Source organism: Oncorhynchus masou, chromosome 9 (genome assembly GCF_036934945.1).
Source record: "Oncorhynchus masou masou isolate Uvic2021 chromosome 9, UVic_Omas_1.1, whole genome shotgun sequence".
Classification (NCBI taxonomy): Eukaryota; Metazoa; Chordata; class Actinopteri; order Salmoniformes; family Salmonidae; genus Oncorhynchus; species Oncorhynchus masou.
The window spans coordinates 56563080-56581027 of NC_088220.1; the positions used below are offsets into that span (position 1 = coordinate 56563080).

Genomic DNA, 17948 nt, shown 5'->3' on the forward strand with positions numbered 1-17948 from the left:
GTCAGAAGGGGAAGAGTAGCAACTCTCTCATGAGCCTCAACCCTGACCCTCTCCTGTCCTGTGTCTCACTAATCACTTGACGGATATCTAAACCGCTCATCTCCATTTTTACTCCGTTGTAAATCAATGATTAAATTGATGACAACAACATGGTATATACCAATGTAGCCCTTGTATCCAGAGTAATTATAGTGTTACTACACAGGTATACAAGCAACTTAATGTAAAGTGTTACAGACTGAACCATCCTCTCTGTGTCTCTGCAGGCCTAATGTGTGTGCGGAGCAGGAGTTGTCCATGCTGGGTGCACGCCAGCCTTGTGTCCAGGCCTTCACTCGGATGGTCAAGGTCTGGAAGCAAGGCTGCACTGGCCACCGCTGGTGTGTTGGCTACGAAAGGAGGTGAGTGGCACATCTTCTCCAATACCCTGTTGTTGTTGTTGGATAGTTGTACTGAGTCTCTCCTATCATAACTGGGCTCATACAGATGTAGGATCTTCATTTGAGCCAGTTTCATACAGCAGGAAAATAGTCCTGCAGCCACAGGAAATTTGAATTGTTATGTGGATTATAAATAATGGATATTTTTTTAGGGTTTGAGGGAAAATCAAGTCTGACATTTCAAAGTGGAAATTACAAACTTCCGAAGCCTTTTCAAACCTCAAATACACTACAAGTTTAACATTTCCTCCATTGCAGGAAAGTTCTCCTCCAGCAGGGTGACCAAATTCAGATCCTTCACCTGTATGTCATTTCCTTTCTGCAGAACAGGCTACTACACAGCCTACAGGCAGGTGTACAGTATGGATGTGCACAGTGTGACCAGGTGCTGCCCTGGGTGGACACAGAGGGGCAAGGAGAGGGGATGTTTGCACCGTGAGTTCAAAGACAAACACTGGATATTATTTTCATATTAACACATGTATCTATGGAATAATGTAGCGCTATCGATACATATGAAATGAATTGATCATGTGTTGTCATGCCCATGATGTGTCTGAGCATTTGCAGGTGCTACTGAAATGACTGATGTGCTTGGTGCTCTACAGGGGTGTGTGCTGCTAATACCTGCTTCAATGGGGGAAGGTGTGATGAGGGAGGTGACCAGATCTGTCAGTGTCCTGTAGGCTTCCAAGGAACACGCTGCCAGTATGGTGAGTGAGTCATCACGGAGTCAGAGGAAGAGAACATGTTGTGGACATCTTGCCATGGTTGTATTCTAGAGACTGACCTACATGTTTATCCTTAAAGGAGAGCATACTGTTAATGTTCTAATGGACGCAGTGCAGACCTTGTGCTTTCACTTTGAACAACATACATTTGCCTTTCCTGTGGCTGCGATCGGCATTGGCCACTCGATGGGGGTTGCTGGGTAATTAGAGGTGGCAGAAGTGCACTCTGGGAGAAAAGGGGTCCTTTGAAGGCTGGTGCCCCAGGCACTAGGGGGCTAACTCAGCCCTGCCTCGGTCCTCTGTCCTCCAGTCTGCAAGCTGGATCCTACCCACCGTGCTTCTACACCTGCATTGCTTGCTGTTTGGGGTTTTAGGCTGGGTTTCTGTATAGCACTTTGTGATGTCAGCTGATGTAGGAAGGGCTTTATAAATACATTTGATTGGTTGATTGATAATGAGGGCGTGTGCAGTTTGAGGTTCTCACAGATGGAACAGACACTGCCTGTCTGGACACCAGGGCCCGTATCCACATAAAGTCTTCTCATAGAGTAAGAGTGCGGAAATAGGATCTTTGACCTTTTAGATCATAATGAATAAGACTATATGGACAGTTGGGAACCTGATCCTAGACCAGCTCCAACTCTGAAACACTTTGTGAATATGGGCTAATGACTGGTATTCCGTCAACATTCAATGGTCCATCCTTCATAGTTCATGTTTATTCAAGCTAATCAGCAAGCAATCACGATTGAACCCCCTTAGCAACTTGTTTTCCAACTATGAAGCAAGTACAGTTCTATTGTCCAGGCCCAAAGAATATTTACCTTAGGTGAAAGCATACTAGTGGAATGTGGACTGGAACATGATCTGTTACAAGTAACATGATCCAGAATTATTCTTCCTGTTTTTAACATTCTCATGAACATCTCTTGGTCTGCTCTCCTTTCTCCCTGACCCTCTGACCCCTAACACTCTGTCATCCGGCCAAAAGCGAGAGGACAACGCTTGTTAGTTGATGTTCTAAGGAAGACTCCCGCCAAGAGAGAACAGAGAACAATTAGTTACAACCCCTTCCCATGCTCATGCATGGACACACACACACACACACACACACACACACACACACACACACACACACACACACACAAACACACACACACACACAAACACACAAACACACAAACACACACACACAAACACACAAACACACACACACACAAACACACACACACACACAGCAGGAGGAAGGTCCTGCCAGGGGCTCTCTTTGTTGCTCTTCCTCCGGCTGTGACATTTCACAGGGACACATCAGTGTTTGTTTCTGGTGGCTGTCCCTCTCGTTTGTTTGGAAAGAGCTGCTTGGGTTTTCAGGGAAGGTTGAACAACATAGGGACACACACAATAATCAGGTGACAGGGAAGGAGGACACAGATAAGCCTGACTCTTTTCAGTCAAGGTTTTTAGCATCCTGTGATTCGGTTCCCCCTGTGAACACAGCAGCTTTGACCTCTTTTTTTTGTTGTTGAATTTTACCGCCCTTTTGCTCCCCAATTTCGCGGTATCCAATTGTTAGTAGCTACTATCTTGTCTCATCGCTACAACTCCCGTGCGGGCTCGGGAGAGACGAAGGTTGAAAGTCATTTGTCCTCCGATACACAACCCAACCAAGCCGCACTGCTTCTTAACACAGCGCTCATCCAACCCGGAAGCCAGCCGCACCAATGTGTCGGAGGAAACACCATGCACCTGGCAACCTTGGTTACTGTGCACTGAGCCCGACCCACCACAGGAGTCGCTTGTGCGCGATGAGACAAGGACATCCCTCCCGGCCAAACCCTCCCTAACCCCGACGACGCCCTACGGACCTCCTGGTCGCGGTCGGTTACGACAGAGACTGGGCGCGAACCCAGGGTCTCTGGTGGCACAGCTGGCGCTGAGCTTTGACCTCTTATTCCTCCTCTCCCCTTTAACATCTTTCCTTCCTCCACCTCGGAGTAGATTTATCCTCTTTTCTTTTCCAGAAGGATTCAAAAAGAGCAGCAGCTCAGGCCAAGCAGCCATGTTCAGCCAGTTCATACTGAGAGGGACACTGTTTCCCTGTGTGGAGTCAAATGCATAAAAAAGGATTAGATTTAGAAGTTGTGTAATTAGTGTAATATTATATTAAAGAATATTCTGAAGTGATCATGCCAGAGAAGCCGGTGTTTGGAGGATATGTTGGCACGGGTGTTGTTAAGCCCAAGAAGACAAAGTAGAAAAAATTACACTAATTACACAACTTCTAAACTTAATCCTTGACCTTTTTATGCATTTGACTCCACACAGAGAAACAGTGTCCCTCTCAGTGAGAACTGGCTGAACATGGCTGCTTGGCCTGAGCTGCTGCCCTCCTTTAATCCTTCTGGCTGGAGAGAACGTTATCACTTTAATCCTTCTGGCTGGATCGGACGATATCACTTTAATCCTTCTGACTGGAGAGAACGTTATCACTTTAATCCTTCTGGCTGGATCGGACGTTATCACTTTAATCCTTCTGGATGGAGAGAACGTTATCACTTTAATCCTTCTGGCTGGATCGGACGTTATCACTTTAATCCTTCTGACTGGAGAGAACGTTATCACTTTAATCCTTCTGGATGGAGAGAACGTTATCACTTTAATCCTTCTGGATGGAGAGAACGTTATCACTTTAATCCTTCTGGCTGGAGAGGACGTTATCACTTTAATCCTTCTGGCTGGAGAGAACGTTATCACTTTAATCCTTCTGGATGGAGAGGACGTTATCACTTTAATCCTTCTGGATGGAGAGAACGTTATCACTTTAATCCTTCTGACTGGAGAGGACGTTATCACTTTAATCCTTCTGACTGGAGAGGACGTTATCACTTTAATCCTTCTGACTGGAGAGGACGTTATCACTTTAATCCTTCTGACTGGAGATAACGTTATCACTTTAATCCTTCTGACTGGAGAGGACGTTATCACTTTAATCCTTCTGACTGGAGAGGACGTTATCACTTTAATCCTTCTGACTGGAGAGGACGTTATCACTTTAATCCTTCTGACTGGAGATAACGTTATCACTTTAATCCTTCTGACTGGAGAGGACGTTATCACTTTAATCCTTCTGACTGGAGAGAACGTTATCACTTTAATCCTTCTGACTGGAGAGGACGTTATCACTTTAATCCTTCTGACTGGAGAGAACGTTATCACTTTAATCCTTCTGACTGGAGAGAACGTTATAATTTTAATCCTTCTGGCTGGATCGGACGTTATCACTTTAATCCTTCTGACTGGATCGGACATTATCACTTTAATCCTTCTGGCTCGAGATGACGTTATCACTTTAATCCTTCTGGCTGGATCGGACATTATCACTTTAATCCTTCTGGCTCGAGAGGACGTTATCACTTTAATCCTTCTGGCTGGATCGGACATTATCACATTAATCCTTCTGGCTAGAGAGGACGTTATCACTTTAATCCTTCTGAATGGAGAGGACATTATCACTTTAATCCTTCTGGCTGGATCGGACGTTATCACTTTAATCCTGACTGGAGAGAACGTTATCACTTTAAACCTTCTGACTGGAGAGGACGTTATCACTTTAATCCTTCTGGCTGGAGAGGACGTTATCACTTAAATCCTTCTGACTGGAGAGGACGTTATCACTTAAATCCTTCTGAATGGAGAGGACATTATCACTTTAATCCTTCTGGCTGGATCGGACGTTATCACTTTAATCCTGACTGGAGAGAACGTTATCACTTTAAACCTTCTGACCGTTATCACTTTAAACCTTCTGACTGGAGAGGACGTTATCACTTAAATCCTTCTGGATGGAGAGGACGTTATCACTTTAACCCTTCTGGCTGGATCACGTTATCACTTTAATCCTTCTGACTGGAGAGGACGTTATCACTTTAATCCTTCTGGCTGGATCGGACATTATCACTTTAATCCTTCTGGCTGGAGAGGACGTTATCACTTTAATCCTTCTGGCTGGATCGGACATTATCGCTTTAATCCTTCTGGCTGGAGAGGACGTTATCACTTTAATCCTTCTGGCTGGATCGGACATTATCACTTTAATCCTTCTGGCTGGAGAGGACGTTATCACTTTAATCCTTCTGGATGGAGAGGACGTTATCACTTTAATCCTTCTGGCTGGAGAGACGTTATCACTTTAATCCTGACTGGAGAGAACGTTATCACTTTAAACCTTCTGGCTGGAGAGGACGTTATCACTTTAATCCTTCTGGCTGGAGAGGACGTTATCGCTTAAATCCTTCTGGATGGAGAGGGCGTTATCACTTTAACCCTTCTGACTGGAGAGGACGTTATCACTAATCCTTCTGGCTGGAGAGGACATTATCACTTTAACCCTTCTGGATGGAGAGGACGTTATCACTTTAATCCTTCTGACTGGAGAGGACATTATCACTTTAATCCTTCTGGGTGGAGAGGACATTATCACTTTAATCCTTCTGGCTGGATCGGACGTTATCACTTTAATCCTGACTGGAGAGAACGTTATCACTTTAAACCTTCTGACTGGAGAGAACGTTATCACTTTAAACCTTCTGACTGGAGAGGACGTTATCACTTAAATCCTTCTGGATGGAGAGGACGTTATCACTTTAACCCTTCTGGCTGGATCGGACGTTATCACTTTAATCCTTCTGACTGGAGAGGACGTTATCACTTTAATCCTTCTGGCTGGATCGGACATTATCACTTTAATCCTTCTGGCTGGAGAGGACGTTATCACTTTAATCCTTCTGGCTGGAGAGGACGTTATCACTTTAATCCTTCTGACTGGAGAGGACGTTATCACTAATCCTTCTGACTGGAGAGAACGTTATCACTTTAATCCTTCTGGATGGAGAGGACGTTATCACTTTAATCCTTCTGACTGGAGAGGACATTATCACTTTAATCCTTCTGGATGGAGAGGACGTTATCACTTAAATCCTTCTGGATGGAGAGGACGTTATCACTAATCCTTCTGGCTGGAGAGGACATTATCACTTTAATCCTTCTGACTGGATAGGACGTTATCACTAATCCTTCTGACTGGAGAGAACGTTATCACTTTAATCCTTCTGACTGGAGAGGACGTTATCACTAATCCTTCTGACTGGAGAGAACGTTATCACTTTAATCCTTCTGACTGGAGAGGACGTTATCACTTTAATCCTTCTGGCTGGATCGGACATTATCACTTTAATCCTTCTGGCTGGAGAGGACGTTATCACTTTAATCCTTCTGACTGGAGAGAACGTTATCACTTTAATCCTTCTGACTGGAGAGGACGTTATCACTTTAATCCTTCTGACTGGAGAGAACGTTATCACTTTAATCCTTCTGACTGGAGAGAACGTTATAATTTTAATCCTTCTGGCTGGATCGGACGTTATCACTTTAATCCTTCTGACTGGATCGGACATTATCACTTTAATCCTTCTGGCTCGAGATGACGTTATCACTTTAATCCTTCTGGCTGGATCGGACATTATCACTTTAATCCTTCTGGCTCGAGAGGACGTTATCACTTTAATCCTTCTGGCTGGATCGGACATTATCACATTAATCCTTCTGGCTAGAGAGGACGTTATCACTTTAATCCTTCTGAATGGAGAGGACATTATCACTTTAATCCTTCTGGCTGGATCGGACGTTATCACTTTAATCCTGACTGGAGAGAACGTTATCACTTTAAACCTTCTGACTGGAGAGGACGTTATCACTTTAATCCTTCTGGCTGGAGAGGACGTTATCACTTAAATCCTTCTGACTGGAGAGGACGTTATCACTTAAATCCTTCTGAATGGAGAGGACATTATCACTTTAATCCTTCTGGCTGGATCGGACGTTATCACTTTAATCCTGACTGGAGAGAACGTTATCACTTTAAACCTTCTGACTGGAGAGAACGTTATCACTTTAAACCTTCTGACTGGAGAGGACGTTATCACTTAAATCCTTCTGGATGGAGAGGACGTTATCACTTTAACCCTTCTGGCTGGATCGGACGTTATCACTTTAATCCTTCTGACTGGAGAGGACGTTATCACTTTAATCCTTCTGGCTGGATCGGACATTATCACTTTAATCCTTCTGGCTGGAGAGGACGTTATCACTTTAATCCTTCTGGCTGGATCGGACATTATCGCTTTAATCCTTCTGGCTGGAGAGGACGTTATCACTTTAATCCTTCTGGCTGGATCGGACATTATCGCTTTAATCCTTCTGGCTGGAGAGGACGTTATCACTTTAATCCTTCTGGCTGGATTGGACATTATCACTTTAATCCTTCTGGCTGGAGAGGACGTTATCACTTTAATCCTTCTGGATGGAGAGGACGTTATCACTTTAATCCTTCTGGCTGGAGAGTCGTTATCACTTTAATCCTGACTGGAGAGAACGTTATCACTTTAAACCTTCTGGCTGGAGAGGACGTTATCACTTTAATCCTTCTGGCTGGAGAGGACGTTATCGCTTAAATCCTTCTGGATGGAGAGGACGTTATCACTTTAACCCTTCTGACTGGAGAGGACGTTATCACTAATCCTTCTGGCTGGAGAGGACATTATCACTTTAACCCTTCTGGATGGAGAGGACGTTATCACTTTAATCCTTCTGACTGGAGAGGACATTATCACTTTAATCCTTCTGGATGGAGAGGACATTATCACTTTAATCCTTCTGGCTGGATCGGACGTTATCACTTTAATCCTGACTGGAGAGAACGTTATCACTTTAAACCTTCTGACTGGAGAGAACGTTATCACTTTAAACCTTCTGACTGGAGAGGACGTTATCACTTAAATCCTTCTGGATGGAGAGGACGTTATCACTTTAACCCTTCTGGCTGGATCGGACGTTATCACTTTAATCCTTCTGACTGGAGAGGACGTTATCACTTTAATCCTTCTGGCTGGAGAGAACGTTATCACTTTAAACCTTCTGGCTGGAGAGGACGTTATCACTTTAATCCTTCTGGCTGGAGAGGACGTTATCACTAATCCTTCTGGCTGGAGAGGACATTATCACTTTAATCCTTCTGGATGGAGAGGACGTTATCACTTTAATCCTTCTGACTGGAGAGGACATTATCACTTTAATCCTTCTGGATGGAGAGGACGTTATCACTTAAATCCTTCTGGATGGAGAGGACGTTATCACTAATCCTTCTGGCTGGAGAGGACATTATCACTTTAATCCTTCTGACTGGATAGGACGTTATCACTAATCCTTCTGACTGGAGAGGACGTTATCACTAATCCTTCTGACTGGAGAGAACGTTATCACTTTAATCCTTCTGACTGGAGAGGACGTTATCACTTTAATCCTTCTGGCTGGATCGGACATTATCACTTTAATCCTTCTGGCTGGAGAGGACGTTATCACTTTAATCCTTCTGGCTGGAGAGGACGTTATCACTTTAATCCTTCTGACTGGAGAGGACGTTATCACTAATCCTTCTGACTGGAGAGAACGTTATCACTTTAATCCTTCTGACTGGAGAGGACGTTATCACTTTAATCCTGACTGGAGAGAACGTTATCACTTTAAACCTTCTGGCTGGAGAGGACGTTATCACTTTAATCCTTCTGGCTGGAGAGGACGTTATCACTAATCCTTCTGGCTGGAGAGGACATTATCACTTTAATCCTTCTGGATGGAGAGGACGTTATCACTTTAATCCTTCTGACTGGAGAGGACATTATCACTTTAATCCTTCTGGATGGAGAGGACGTTATCACTTAAATCCTTCTGGATGGAGAGGACGTTATCACTAATCCTTCTGGCTGGAGAGGACATTATCACTTTAATCCTTCTGACTGGAGAGGACGTTATCACTAATCCTTCTGACTGGAGAGAACGTTATCACTTTAATCCTTCTGGATGGAGAGGATGTTATCACTAATCCTTCTGGCTGGAGAGGACATTATCACTTTAATCCTTCTGGATGGAGAGGACGTTATCACTTTAATCCTTCTGACTGGAGAGGACATTATCACTTTAATCCTTCTGGATGGAGAGGACGTTATCACTAATCCTTCTGGCTGGAGAGGACATTATCACTTTAATCCTTCTGGATGGAGAGGACGTTATCACTTTAATCCTTCTGACTGGAGAGGACATTATCACTTTAATCCTTCTGGATGGAGAGGACGTTATCACTTAAATCCTTCTGGATGGAGAGGACGTTATCACTAATCCTTCTGGCTGGAGAGGACATTATCACTTTAATCCTTCTGACTGGATAGGACGTTATCACTAATCCTTCTGACTGGAGAGAACGTTATCACTTTAATCCTTCTGACTGGAGAGGACGTTATCACTTTAATCCTTCTGGCTGGAGAGGACGTTATCACTTTAATCCTTCTGACTGGAGAGGACGTTATCACTAATCCTTCTGGATGGAGAGAACATTATCACTTTAATCCTTCTGACTGGAGAGGACGTTATCACTTTAATCCTTCTGGCTGGAGAGGATATTATCACTTTTATAGTGGGTTTACCAACCTATTCAAATAAGAATATATTTTCATAATTAAAAAAAAAAAAATTACATTCACTTTGGCACTAATTTCAGAACCTTGGTCATTTTTCAAAACTCGGCAGAAAACTCACAACTGTCATCACTTGCATTCATTTCTTTAAAGAAACCTTGCACTTGCAGAATCATTGGTTCAAATAACTAATTTATCTTGAAAAACCATAGGAACATTAGTTTATATCACCCACACACAAGATACCGATAGTGTCACTGTGTAGTTGTTCGTACAATCATTAAATGTCACGAAAATCGTCTTGAAAATGACCGGACCAAGGTGCAGCGTGGTCAGCGTACATTTTACTTTATTATAATGTCGCCAACAAATCAAGAAACAAAAAAACCCGACCGTGACGCTTACTAGGGCTATACAGGCCACTATAACAAAGACAACTACCCACAAATATCAAAGGAGAAAGGCTGCCTAAGTATGATTCCCAATCAGAGACAACGATAGACAGCTGTCCCTGATTGAGAACCATACCCGGACAAAACAGAACATAGAGTTTCCCACCCTAGTCACACCCTGACCAACCAAACATAGAAAATAAAAAGATCTCTACAGTCAGGGCATGACAAAATATTGTTGTACAAAATATGTGATACATGTTTCATTATGGTGCTATACATAAATACATCACTGTAAAATGACTAGTAGAGAATACTACAGACAGTGGAATCATTGAACAAAATCTGACATTTATTGATGAAATACAATAAAAATCACAACATAGGTTTCTTTGAATCAAAGCTAAAATAATTAGCTACAGAAAAGAAAAAAACTTCAGCAAAACATCAACTGCAGTGTTCCTCACCTGGCTTACTGTAAAACATCACTGCAGTGTTCCTCACCTGGCTTACTGTAAAACATCACTGCAGTGTTCCTCACCTGGCTTACTGTAAATCACAAAACAAAGGATTGATTACTGGACTTTTATATTTCCATCAACCCTGTCTTGTGGATTTGGCCACAGGTTCTCATCCACATCACAATGGATGTTTTCATTAGCCAAACATCTTGGGAAGAATCTTCGGGTGAATCCAGGCCTGACACTGGTCTGTTGTGATGTCATTGCATGCATCATCCATGGCTGGAGAAGGGCGGCTTGTTCGTGAGGACGTCTATCATATTCCTTCCACCTTCATGTGGAGACAAATTCCTCAAACGGGTTAAGGAAAGGAGAGTGTGGGGGTAAGTACAGGGTGGTAAATTGAGGATGGGCCTGAAACCATGCTTGCGCCATTTGAACATCGTGGAACCTGACATTATCCCACACAATGACATAGTTCATGCCATCAGCTCTACTGACCTGATTTAGCTCACCAAGGAAGGTTACAAGGAGAGCTGCATGTTATGATCCAATACAAGGTCGGCATCTCACCACACCATCTTCCGATATAGCCACACATGGTGATGTTGGCCCCGCATTGTCCAGGTACTTGGATAGTTGCCCGCTGGCCAATGAAATTCTGATCTCTCCTCCTTGTTTTTGCCAGGTTGAAGCCCGTCTGATGTAGAATTTTTGGCATCTTGAAACTGAACATACTCAGTCCTCAGTTGCTTCACTCTATCTGCATTTCTTTCAAAAGGCACACGGTATAGTTGTTTTAGAGACCTTGGTGCCTTTTCAGCATGCGTGCAATAATCAGCAAACTGATGGCTTTCACGTTGTTGAACATGTCGTCAATGGCCAAGATGTGCTGCTGAATTTCTGTAAGGCGAATATAATTTCTGCCCCGAACCAAACTGACCACAGCCCACTCTTGTTGGTCAGTCAGAATTTTGCCTCTGTCTCCCCTATTTGGCCTAGTCTCAATTCTGCAGGGAAAATTATAGTAAGAACACATTTAGTCACATCACCTACTCTGTGGTACACATTGGCATGCAGTGTACAGCCATGTGACAGTTGAGAGTAGCCGAATGTTTAGTGCATGCTGAAAACTTACCGGTTCTCATTGCGGAAAGTTCTGATGATTAAGGCCACTGTTGATCTTCTGAGGTTTGGTTGAATCATTGTTGCTGCCTCAGCCATTGTCATGCCATGATTTACGACCTGGTCTACAACTATTGTTCGTATTTCATTGGACACTCTTTGCTGTTGCTGCCGCTGTCTTGGTCCGTGGCCTTGTCCTCTACCACGTTCCCCCACACCTCACAAACGAGGCCCACGACCACCTCTCAGAAGAGGTGCTTGGTCCGTGACCTTGTCCTCTAGAATGTTCCCCCACACCTCTCAAACGAGGCCCACGACCACCTCTCAGAAGAGGTGCTTGTCTCCTGCCATTCCTTTGACCACCACGTCTTCCTCCTCCCACTGCTTGATTGTGACCTGGATCACCTGCCAGCTCCATGTTATCGCTAGGTTGTTGTAGGTGGATACCACTCATTTCACTATATACTCGTACCACAATGTGAAATCAATCATCAGTAACGAGTTGGCAGTATTGGAAAAGCAATTACAAGGGCCTGCATACATGCACTCACCGGCCACTTTATTAGGTACACCTGCATGTTAACGCAAATAGCCTGCTCCTTCGAACAGCGAGTCATGTGGCAGCCTGCAACTCAATATATAGAGTATATAGATTAGAGAGCTTTAGTTGTTGTTCAACCAAACATTAAAACGGGCAAGATGCGTAATCTAAGCAACTTTGACCTTGGTATGATTGTTGGTGACGGAAATGTTAGTTCCAACATCTCAAAAACAGCTGCCCTCCTGGGATTGTTACGCACTACGGTCTCTAGAGTTTATAGAGAATGGTGCGATAAACAAAACACATTCAGTGAGCGGCAGTTCTGTGGGCAAAAATACCTTGTTACTGAGAGAGGTCAGAGGAGAATGTCCAGACTCATTAAAGGTAACAGAAAGGCCACAAATAACAGCCGTTTAAAACAGTGGTGTGCAGAAGGGCATCTCTTAACGTACAACACCGTGAATAATTTAGGCTGTTGTGGAAGAAAAAGGGGGTCCTACCCAGTACTAATAAAGTGGCCAGTGAGTGTACAGTAATGTCAAATCTGAAAACATGGTCTGGAAAAGTGGGACCATAGAAACAGTGTCTGATAGAGAATGATGATGAAATATTACATCCATAGATAATGTAATCTAATTGGTGCGTGTTCCAATGTAATTGGTGTCAATGGATCTCGTTATCCTAAAACTTTTGTTTTGTGAGTTTTGTGTCTAGAGTTTTGAAAAATAACATCAAGGTTCTGAAATTAGTGCCACAGTGATTGTAAAAAACCATAACCTTTATTTAACTAAGCAAGTCAGTTAAGAACAAATTCTTATTTACAATGACGGCCTATCCCGGCCAAACCTGGTCCAATTGGGCACAACCCTTTGGGACTCCCAATCACAGCCGGATGTGATGCAGCCTGGATTCAAACCAGGGACTGCAATGAAGTCGGAAGTAAATATCAGGAATTGTGAAAACTGAGTTTAAATGTATTTGGCTAAGGTGCATGTAAACTTCCGACTTCAACTGTACATAAAAAGGATGCCAGCTGATTCATGATTTCGACTGGCTGAGAAACGCTGCCTGTCTGTCATTACTATGGGAGAGCTGGAGATGGAATTTGAATATTGAAGCAATGTTGCAAATGTTGGTGAAAAAGACAGCAAGGTTTATACAAATCTCCGCTGTTAAAAACTAAATATTAGTCTAAAAGAAATGTCAGATAATATCTAGATGCTTTTTGTAGTGGAGATTAAGATTATAAATTGCCTGGCTGGGTGATGATACAGTGGATTGAGCAGTCAGATGGGACAGAGTAAATAGGGATTTTAACGTCATAGATTTAGCCAGTGGTAACCTATGGAATAGACACCAGCTGGAATGTGCTTTTAACCAATCAGCATTCAGGATTAGACCCACCCGTTGTATAAATATAGATACAATGTGTGATTATGATAGAAGGTGTGATCGAAGTGAGCTGCTTTTTGAGTTGGTGGATGTGTTTGAATGCAGCTCTCTGACAGACTTTTCCCCCTTTTTGTATATTTTCTAAAAGCAATGCCCATTCATACGCACATGCTCCAATGTTCCAAGCCTATTCCAAGGTTATTCCCATCTAGTTTCACAATATCTCCCACTCCAGCAGTGGAACATTGATTATCAGAGCTGAAACCATATTCCCATGTCCACCAGATGAACTATGCCACAGGCTTTAAGATGATCCACACCTTCTTAGACCCAGTCCAGGTTTGTGTTCATTAGGTCCCACTGTAGGTATTGCATTAGAAATGTGAACATTTCTTTCAAAACTATTTCTGCGTCACTCTGCTTCTGAACATTTCCCTTGGTTTTGTGTCCCAGGTCAGCAGAGAGGCTTCAACCTGCCAAGAGCTCTGTCAACTCATTCAGAGTAATGAAGCTGTGCTGTGTTGCTCAGAGCTCCTGTCCTACCTGTCTCCGCTTTGCTGCAGTAGAGTTAGCCCTGCAGAACCATGCCTTTGCTTTCTGACTGCTAAACCTATTAAGGACAAGAAGACTGGGGAGGGGGATGCTGTGCAATGTTCTCCATGCTTTATTGGTTCCCTCCTGCATAGCGTTCAGATTTGGTTTGACCTAGAAAGGTTGCAAGAATGAATCCCCGAGATCACAAGGTAAACATCTGTCGTTCTGCCCATGAACAAGGCAGTTAAACCACTGTTCCTAGGCCGTCATTGGAAATAAGAATTTGTTCTTAACTGACTTGCCTAGTAAAATAATGGTAAAATAAAAATACATAAAAAGATGTGAGTGTGGTGGTTGTAATACTATGGCGATTCTCCCTGAATTAGATAAGTGCAGTCGTTGTGTTGTCTCAATGACCAGCACAGCTTGAGCAGCTAGGTTTTTTTATTCTGTTTAGTTTATATGATGTGGAAAGTATACCTAAGCCAGTACCCAGTATCTGGGTTAAAGCATGAGGTGGTTGATGCAGCTCTGTCAACTCAGTGAAATGCTGATGCCACGAGCAGCACCACAGATATTGTGATGAGCAAGATGCAAGACTTTGCTCTCTCCACAGTCACACACAGTATCTTCGCATGTTCCGGTGTGGTAGCCAGGGGCCCAAAACCGTGGAGAAGTTGAGCCTCACGCTTCAACGCTCTTAGTTGTTGCAGAAATTGACCCACTATGCTGTTTACTTTCTGCATCTATGTTATATCGCTGAGTCTACATTTTAGTAATGATAATATCATTCATTTCATTTATAGCACTTTCCATCAAGTGCTCAAAGCGTTTTACATAAAGTTTTACACACTGTAGTCAGAGCTTGGAGCCACTCCACAGTACTAATACAAACCAGGTTTGGTGGGTGTATAGGACGTTTATTTAGATCTGGACCTCTGTTACATACCTGGAGCCATGAACCCAGCAGTTGTAGTCGCTCAGGGAGAGCCACGCCCCGCTAGTCTGAAAAACTGTTGGATGGTGGAGATGGAGAGGAGTGTTGAGTGAAGGGGCACACGATGGTGGCAGAATGTAGGGTAGACTTCGGACCATATCATTAGAAATATGTCAGAATGTTGACCTACTGTATATAACCATAGTATTTCAAGTTGCACGCTCTTAATGTCACGTGCACAGGTACACTGAAATGCCTTTCTTGCAAGCTCCAAACCCAACAATGCATATCAACAATAATCAATATCGATGTAGCACAAAAAAATAACATAAGGTACAACAAAAACACAAGAAATAAGAAATAAGAAGAATAGGAGGAAGAAAGAAGCTATTTACAGGGTCGGTTCCAATACCATATTTACAATGTGCAGGATACCGAGTGACAGAGATAGATATGTGTAGGGGTACCAACCACCATATGTAACATTCTGAGTGTAGTGGGTGAGAAGTCAGGCGCAGGAAGCAGAGAGTTCAGGGGAGTGCTACTTTAATGCACAAAAAACGGTGAACATAAGCCAACCACACGAAAACACAGGGCGTATAAACAAACAAACGCCCCAAACAGGAGGACTTAAACTGTTCAGAAAAACTCACGAAATGGGAAAACACGAAACCCACAGACGTGCACACAAGTTACACCAAACATAAGGTCACAATAATTAATCGCGCACAAGGAACCAGGCGGGCCGGCTGACTAATAAAGCCTCACTGATATTATACCCAACTCAAAACAGGTGCACTCAATAAACACATAAGGAGGGGGAGGAAATAATCAGTGGCAGCTAGTAGGCCGGCGACGTCGACCGCCGAGTGCCGCCCGAACGGGAAGGAGAGCCACCTTCGGTCGGAGTCGTGACACCCATTTTTTCACATATTCTAAAGAGACCACATTGTCAGACCATGAGAGAGATGGCACAATTATTTGATCATGTTGAGACTTTTATATTCTGTTGTGGATTTTGTATTTGTCAATGGTTGAGGAAACAGGGAAAGGGGAAGAAATAGATAGACAGAGGGGAGAGAGCTAACCTCTCCAATGTAGATTTATGATGTTTGCTTTCTTCCATGTTCCCTAATCCTGGTCTGTGTTGTATAGAACACGTCTGGATATCGTCATCACACAGCAAGGAGGCACGCAATCATTTCTCTGGATCTCAGACTGGCTTTATCCACGCTTTACCCAGCCCTGAGTCACCTGGAACCCCAAGAGAACCATTAGATAACCACCAGGGAACCCCCTGGATATAAAGTATGAATTACTAACCTCATGCCAGTGTGCCACAGGTAAATCAGTCAGCCTTTATGGGACCTTAGGGGCCACATCCCAATGTACTAAGGGCCTCACCCGCAATGGTATATTATGGTCCGTATATTCATGTGGTTGTTGTGGAACAGAAACAGTTAGTGATACAGATAGGTATGTACACTACAGCGCCTGTTGACTGTCTGTTCCTCAGGCCCATATGTTTGGGTCTGAACCGATCTATAGCGGGGCGATCTTAGTCTATTACAGTGCCTTGAGAAAGTATTCATACCACTTTACTTTTTTTCACATTTTGTTGTGTTCCAGCATTGAATTTCAAGTGGATTAAATTTAGATTTTGTGTCACTGGTGTCAAACATAGTGGTGGCTGCCTCATGTTATGGGTATGCTTGTAATCATTAAGGACTGGGGAGTTTTCAGGATAAAAATAAATGGAATGGAGTTAAGCACAGGCTAAATCCTAGAGGAAAACCTGCTTCAGTCTGCTTTCCACCAGACACTGGTAGATTAATTCACCTTTCAGCAGGACAATAACCTAAAACACAAGACCAAATCTACACTGGAGTTGCTTACCAAGAAGACAGTGAATGTTCCTGAGTGGCCGAGTTTGAAAATCTATGGCAATACTTGAAAATGGTTTAGCAATGATCAACGACCAATTGAAGCATTTTGAAAAGAATAATGGGTAAATATTGTACAATCCAGGTGTGCAAAGTTCTTAGGGACTTACCCAGACAGACTCACAGCTGTAATCACTGCCAAACGTGATTGTAACATGTATTGACTCAGAGGCGTGAATATTTATGTAAATGAGATATTTCTGTATTTAATTTTCAAGAAATTTGCAAACATTTCTAAAAACATGTTTTGACTTTGTCATTATGGTGTATTGTGGGTAGATGGGTGAGAGAAAAATATGTTTTGAATTCAGGCTATAACACGACAAAATGTGGAATAAGTATATCCGTTAACCATTAGGCAGACAGACATACATACAGACAATGAACGCATTCAAGAGGATCGGCCTGAGCAAGGTGCTGTGCAGGTTCATCATAAGTAGCTATTTTGGATGTAAGAACATTCATAGATAAGTGATTCTGCACAGCATTTAGCAGGCCAATTCCCTCAAACATGCAAAGTGTGATGTTCACAGAGTTCTTTCACATCGGGAAACAGTGAGCACACCCGTGCGTGTGGAAGGACCATTAAAACCAATGTCTGTTACTCATACTGAGATCAGCTTTGCTCCTGAGAAAGAGGCAGACAGTAAGGGAGTGTGGAAAGAAAGAGAAAGGCTATTGGGTTACAGAGGCCAGGGATCTGGCGTTATGTGTTTTCACCACAACTCACGCTCTCTAGGCCCGGAACCAAGGAGAATGCACACTGAAAGAAGCCTGTAACTGAAGCCTGGCTCTGCCAGCACGTTAGGGAGACTCAGTACAAACTGCCGATTCGCTCCCTCCTCCTCCTTTTCAACACTCCTCATAAGTTTGACTTCTTGAACGGAGCCGTCTTTGGCGCGAGCGCCTAGCTGTGGCGGTACACTG

At 43.3% G+C, this 17948-nt stretch overlaps 1 pseudogene; it reads left to right on the forward strand.

Moving 5' to 3' along the window:
• LOC135546293 (multiple epidermal growth factor-like domains protein 6) overlaps nt 1-17948 on the forward strand; it is a 111201-nt pseudogene that overhangs the window by 1592 nt on the left and 91661 nt on the right.